At 31.4% G+C, this 7,362-nt stretch overlaps 1 pseudogene; it reads right to left on the reverse strand.

Annotated features, from left to right (window-relative positions):
• Positions 1-1,843: 1,843 nt before the first annotated feature.
• On the reverse strand, positions 1,844-6,636 carry LOC102664240 (uncharacterized; annotated as a pseudogene).
• Positions 6,637-7,362: the final 726 nt, after the last annotated feature.

Consider the following 7,362-nt stretch of genomic DNA (forward strand, 5'->3'; position numbering starts at 1 on the left):
TTTTAAAGACTCAAATAAAAAATTATAACATAAATTACTCAATTAGAAAAAATTAATTTAAAAATATAATTAAAATTTCCATATAATTGAAGACTTATTAATTAATCCTCTTGTATATACAAACATTTAAAATTATTTGCTTCCTAAGGTCTCTACTCTCCTGAGCAAAGATGGCAACGGGCGCATTAAGGGTGGTTTTATCTATTCTTATCCTTGTTTTTTAAAGGGTGGAATCAATTTGTCTATCTTCATTTATGTCCCTTCCAAAAAGCAGGACGGGTTTAAATCTATAAAAGACGGAAATGAAAAATAAAACTCAACTTCATTCCATCGAATTTTATTGAGTTTGGGAAAAATAAAACTCAATTTCATCTCGTATTTTTTTAAATAATATTTATTCATGTATTTTAAATAAATCATAGATTAGATTATTAATTATATTTTAATACAATCAATATATGTAATTTAATAAAGAATAAATAACATAAATATATTTAAAAACTAATTTATACTTTTAGTTAAATGTATAATTTTTAAATTTATTATAATTAGTACTATAGTTATAATATTATTCATTTAACAATTAAAATGATTATTCTATATTTTTATAATTATAAAAAAAATATGAAATAGTTACATAATTATATAATTAACAATTATATATAATATATATAATATTAGAATTATATATAAATATATAATTACGATATTAATAATTATAAAAAATATACATAACATGGTGGATATGAGGGTGGGAGTCACATATCTGACCCTGCTGCTGCTTCCCCAAGTCAGAAAAAATTCAACCCTAGTGAAAGCAAGTTTTCCCGTTAAACTCAAGATAGGATCGAAGTGCATCCATGGTAAGATTTCTTAAATACTAAACTTAACACACTTTATAAAATGATACTTTACTTAACATTTTTATTGATCATAATCATTCATAAATAATCCTTTTCGAGACCTAAAATATCATATATCAAATGATTGACCTTATAAATTAATATAAAAAATTTTTTAATGTACTTTATTCTTATTCACACTTTTTCTAAAAAATTTCTCAAAAAGTTATCTATATAATTACACTCATAATTTAATTTTTATTTTCTTGTCTCATTCTCATCCTCCATTAATCTTACATTCACTTTCATTTAACTATTGTAAATTTTTTCTATTATTCTTTACAATAATTTAATGTCATTAGTGGTGAGATTCACTCTCATAACATACATCATGTATATCTTCTTATACTTTTAAATGTTTATATCAATTAAATACTTTACCAAACTATAACTGAATATCAGAAATTAATTTAAATATATTTTTGCATGCATTTGAGATATCATCTTATATTTTTAATATAAATTAAACAACTTACCTTATATTCTTATTTCATCAAATCTATCATATTCAACATCTTTAGTTATAACTTGGATTTGCATATTTCTTTAAAATAAATTGTCAATAATTAAAAATATAAATACATTGTAACGTAAATTATTTATTATAAATCCAAAATATAACTTACATGCTAAAAAATATTTATTATAGATTTTAATTATAATATAATTTATAGATTTAAAAATATTTATTTATTATACATTATATTTTAGTGGTATAAAATAAAAATAATATGCACGGGCTAATATACTACTTTATTATTAATTATATGATAATGAAACTAAAATAGAATTTCGCTTAAAAAACGTTAAACGCATGTCCTTCCGTTTTTCTATATTTTTTTGGGGACTACGTGGCGTCGAACATTGTAATCCTTTGTTCACGGACTGCTATATCATGTGTGAGAAAAACAGAGAGAAAAAAAAAAGTTCACGCCACGGTATGGGTATCTAAAATAAATCAACTGGATAAGATTAAACAATTTACATGTAGACGGGTTAAAGATCATGGGTCAGATCTATCACCTCCAATGCTTCATAAACGTACAAATGTTCTATCGCTTCAAAGACTTGCCAATTTTTTTATACTTAGAAGAATTCCAGAATGTTTCCTTCTTCTTTTTCCTTAAATCTATTTTTTTCTGATACCTCCGGTTTGTATATACTTCTCGGCCATTCAACCACTTGGAATAATTTTTCCCCGTCTTACACTCAAGGAAATCTGCAAGATCATCATAATCAGATAGCTTTTTGGGGTCTTCTAATATGCAATTAAGGAACATTTCCCCATTGCAGGTTTTCGCTGTTCCATCCTCTAAGTTATAGGAGGTGAAGGAAACCGTTCTGAAAAAATATAGGATGGTTCAGACCTCAAGGAAGCATAAAAGAGAAACAGTATTAAAAATGAAAACCAAACAACTCCAGGACACTTGGGTGAAAAAAACATGAATAATATAACAACAATAATTGATGCAATCTAAATAACACGAGTAAAATCACTGTTAAGCTTAACTAAATGGAATCACTCAAAACAGTGTAACATTGATATGCTAAACTAAATGGTAAAATGGAGTCCCTCAAGATTTATGTGCCCCAAGATAAACAAATAGCAGTATGATATAATTTATTAATCAAATAAAAGAATAATCCTTCTAGTTTCCAAAGAGACCATAACTACAGGGTAGAACAAGATTTTAAAACCTTGAAACAAACAACTAACAGCAAAATTAGTAGGCCTCAAACTACAGAGCCTACACAGAATGGTGTTTTCTTGGGCTTAACAATGAATGAACTTATGATGGCTACTCAAACCCCAACACTCCATTCACTTAAGCAAGCCTAAGTGGCAGGGGAAGGATATTAGTAAATAGAGAAATCGAGAATATGTAACTTGAAAAGATTGGTAAAGGCCAAAAAGAAATAGGTACACTATGTACCTTAAATTACATGCCTACGAAACTCTGCGGCAACTTTATGGACAGGTCGCTTATCTCTAGACCCCTGTGACATTTATTGTTAATTTAGCATGAGAAACTAAATGTAATATTTTAAGTTCATTAAACTGAAGGCACGATTCACCTTTCCACTCTTATCAGATGGAATTTCAGACGAGCAAGGTTGCAATGACAGACCCCTCAATGACCCCAAAGCAACTAAATCTCCCTCTTCAAAAACAAATAGACACATCAGTGCCATAAGTACGAGTATACACCCCTTAGCAAGCAAATCAAATCAAATCCATTGCTAAAACTTAAAGATAGGAAGCCTATAAAGTGCACAAGCATTGATTTGGAGACTTTGTAATTTGATTGCTGAGTTTTCAGCGCATCACACAATAAAGTTTGAATTGGTAAACAGAACTTAAATTGTTGAAAATGGTCAATGATGCTGATCAAGAAATCATATTTCTCGCACACAGAGGCACTTCTCATGGTTTTTAAACAATCTGATGTTAGACAAGTGACCTCAGATATCTTAAGAAGGGGGGTTGAATTAAGATATTACAAATTATTTCCCCAATTAAAATTCTATTTCACTTTCTATGTAAGTTACAAATTCCCTTAAAAATGAACTCTTAAATAATGATTCAAATAGAACAATTTGAATATAAATATAAAGCAATAATAAATAAAAGAGTTTAAGGGAAGAGAAAATGCAAACTCGAATTTATACTGATTCGGCCACACCCTTGTACCTACGTCCAGTCTCCAAGCAACCCGCTTGAGAGTTCCACTATCTTGTAAAATCCTTTTACAAGTTTTGAACACACAAGGACAATCTTTTCTTTGTGTTCAAAATTCTTATACAACAAGAGACCCTCGATCTCTTAATCTCCTTTGAGAATTTAGAAATAAGAGAAGAATGAATCTCTCTTAAAAGAGATAGATTGTACAATCTGAGCACTCAATTAATTCCTTATTGAATTGCAAGTGTATTGGCCAAGGAATTCTTAAGAGGATAAAATGTTTTTGCTCTTTGAGAGAATAAGACTTGTTGTTGTTAAAAACTCTGAGCAAATTCGTGTTTCAAGTCACATATATATAAACCTTTGGTGGCCATGTAAAAACCATTTGAAAAGATGAGACTCTTAGAAATAATTTTCTGAAAATCTCATCTGGTAATCGATTACAGGTTTTAAAATTTAAATCAAAACGTTTATTAACTGCTGGTAATCGATTATCAATATTGTGTAATCGATTACACAGTCTAAAATTTGAATTCAAATTTTTAATAGCTATTGTAAATCATTTTTGGCCACTGGTAATCGATTACATCCTCTGATAATCAATTACCAGAGAATAAATCTCTTGAAAAACACTTTTTAACTTAAATTACTTGGCCAAACCTTTTGCTATATCAATTAGGAATTCCCTTCCTAAAATACTAGTGATCATCTTGATGTTGTGTCTTGTATTCTTGAATCATTATCTTGAATTTAAACTTGAAAAGCGCATTTGCATCAAATCATCATGATCATCATCAAAGCATCAAAGTTATTTGCTTCTACATCTGAATCACCACTATTGCTTAGATACTTAATTGTCTGCAGCAATGAAGCACTCATCAACTTCAATATGGATGCAAGAAGGTGTATGTCTTGGGCACTAGTATTTTCCTTTATATGGTATACTGCATCTCCAATGGCATCCTGAGAGAAAGCTTGATGGATAATACAATCTAAGATTAAGGTAGTCGCGTCCCAGCATGAATCAACAAATATGTACTGTCTATCTTTCATAAATGCAATGTAGTCAGCCAAAAGGTCAGCTTTTGTTTTGGAAGACATTTTGCATTGATAGGAGTCCCATGAATTATCTGATTTTGATAAGACTTGATTTAATTTGTTCCTTGTGCCTTGCTGGATATAAGCTTTAAAAGTTAGCTGATCTCTCTCAAGCAGGTATGAATTATAGGAACATTTCAACTCAACACAAAAGCCATCTATTTGCAAACTAGACACGTGCATAGAGTCAAAGATAATAGTTTTTGAAGTGCTGTTAGGTCGCAATTCATATCTGGAGCTAAAATCTCTGCAGATAAGCCAGAACCAATGGCTTCAGAAACCATTGAAAATGTGTGTGCCTGGAACATCTTTGGTGCAGAAAACACAACAGGGTCAAGCAGTAACATCATGGAGGGCGCAAGGCTAAGTTTAGGAAATCTAAAATCCTTGTTACAATGTAAAAAAAAATCCACTTGTGAAATCCTCAAATGCTTTCTCATTAGAAACTGACATGATGAAATGGGTAGTTATCACCTCCAGGACACTGGCAATATCACCTTGGTTGAAATGGCACACAAAAAGTTTTTCAATGGTGGAAGACACTGAATCAACCTTCATAAGATATCTTCTCAAAGATTGATTTCTTAAAAGCTCATCTGCAAATACCTGAGATAACATGTTCAAATTTAGATGGATAGAACTCCAGCAAGAAACCTATACAAATTTCTAAGTGGCAGAAGTTTACAATGCACAAAACTGTACATAATGGCATAGATCAGAATATTAGATGACTACAGACATGTAAATATTTTTTGATACACTGTAACAATCATAAATATTAGAGGGACAAGCCTTGGCACAACAGTAAGTTGTTGCCTGGTGACCTGGAAGTTACAATTCAAATCCTAGAAACAACCACCCTGCTTATGGGGGTAAAACTGTGTATATCTACCCTCCCCAGACCTCACCAGGTAGGAGCCTCATGCACCGGACAACCCCTTTTGCAAAATCCTTATCCCATAGACATTCAGTTCCATCCAAATTGAAACTAAAAACTCAAATGAGCTGATGAAACAGAACTATTTTCCCATTTCCTGATTTCAACTCCACTTCATTTTATTTCCAGAAACTATAAGACTTTAGCGTCAAATTAAAAGCACAATGCCACATTACATCTGTCCAACCAGGTTATGCTAGGAAACAAAATGGATATGAGGGAACAAACATGAATATGTGCTCTATACTAAGACTCTGTATGGTTAAAATTCACCATAAACATTTATTGGAGAATAAAATAAGAAGGCGAAATGCTTTGAGCTACACCATAAACTCATATCAACTTGTGCAATTAACTTTTGAAAAAGTTAAATGAAAAGAGCTTCAATAAAAAAAAAAAACAGAAAATTGTTTTCTTCTCCTATAGAGAAATTAATTGAAAAAGACCTAAATCTAGAACCCCCCCCCCCCCCCCCCAAAAAAAAAAAAAAACAGAAATCATAGAATTCTAGAATTAAAAACTAAATAAACAAAACTTTTATGCAAATAAGACCTCAAACCAAAAGCTACATCTAATTAGAAGCTACATGTCAAATTAGGTACCAAATTATCATGTACGATAAAATCGAGCAATTAACTGGAAAATATAGCTGAAAAAACACAAGATATAATAATCATCTCAACACTGAACCTACCTCAAGCAGCGCGCATAGATACGAAGGGCAAGAAGGAAGCTCCAAGTCAACGTCGGAGAGAAAGTTGCGGAAGCGCAAACCGCCACGTTGGGCGACATCAAGAGAGAGAAAGGTCTTGAACAATTGGCCACAGCCGAAGGTGGAGTTGAGTTGGTCGAAGAGTGATTCGTACAATTTCTTAGGTTTCCATAGCCTCTATCTATCTGGAAACACACAAGCTTTCCAAACTGTAAAATAGAATATTAGTAATAAAATTTTGATGCGCTGTGATGATAAGAATAAGATTGACAGTTAATTGTTCCTTAAGTCCGTACCTATTGAGAAAGACTAAATAAGTATTTTGTTAACTATTTATATAGTTATTTTACAAATTAGTCTTATCCTTTTCAAATGTAAAAAATAATTTTTATTTTTGTATAATAAGTGTTATAAAATAGTTTTTGTTGTTAAATTCCAAAATAATATCATTAATAAAGTGGATTGTTAGCCATCTTAGTGTGACCTAAATTATCCAACATGACATTAAAGTATGTGTTTATAAAGCTTCTCCTGTCACTTGCTTTTTCTTCTTCAAATTAGCGTTTATAAGAGGGACAATGGTGGTTGCCGCTGTCCGAAATTGAGGAGTTGCAGCTGTCGATGGCGGTGATGGTGGAGTTTTCGGCGACATTATCGAAGAAACCGTCGGACATAATGGCGTCGACGTGGGAGAAGTCAAGGAGGTCGTCAATGGCAAAAGGCTCGCCGGTTTTCTAGTCGGAGTGGCGCTCCATTTGTTGTGAATCTAAAAAAATTTGTTTCCACGATGGAAACAAAATTCACTCTGTTTTCTCTCCTTCTTCATTGTGAATCTAAAAAATAGCCTAGTGTCATGCCACCCTCTCTCAAATGCTCCATTTGAGTCTTTTCCCGCTATATGAATCTTCTCTCTGTTTCTCGAGCTTCCTTTTGAATCCGCAATAAGTTTCTTGTGATTTTGGGTTTACTTCAAAATTAAATCATGGAGTTTTTTGGGAAACTTTTTTTTTTGAAAAAAAATGAACTTTTT

The sequence above is a fragment of the Glycine max genome, chromosome 20 (assembly GCF_000004515.6).
Source record: "Glycine max cultivar Williams 82 chromosome 20, Glycine_max_v4.0, whole genome shotgun sequence".
Lineage (NCBI taxonomy): Eukaryota > Viridiplantae > Streptophyta > Magnoliopsida > Fabales > Fabaceae > Glycine > Glycine max.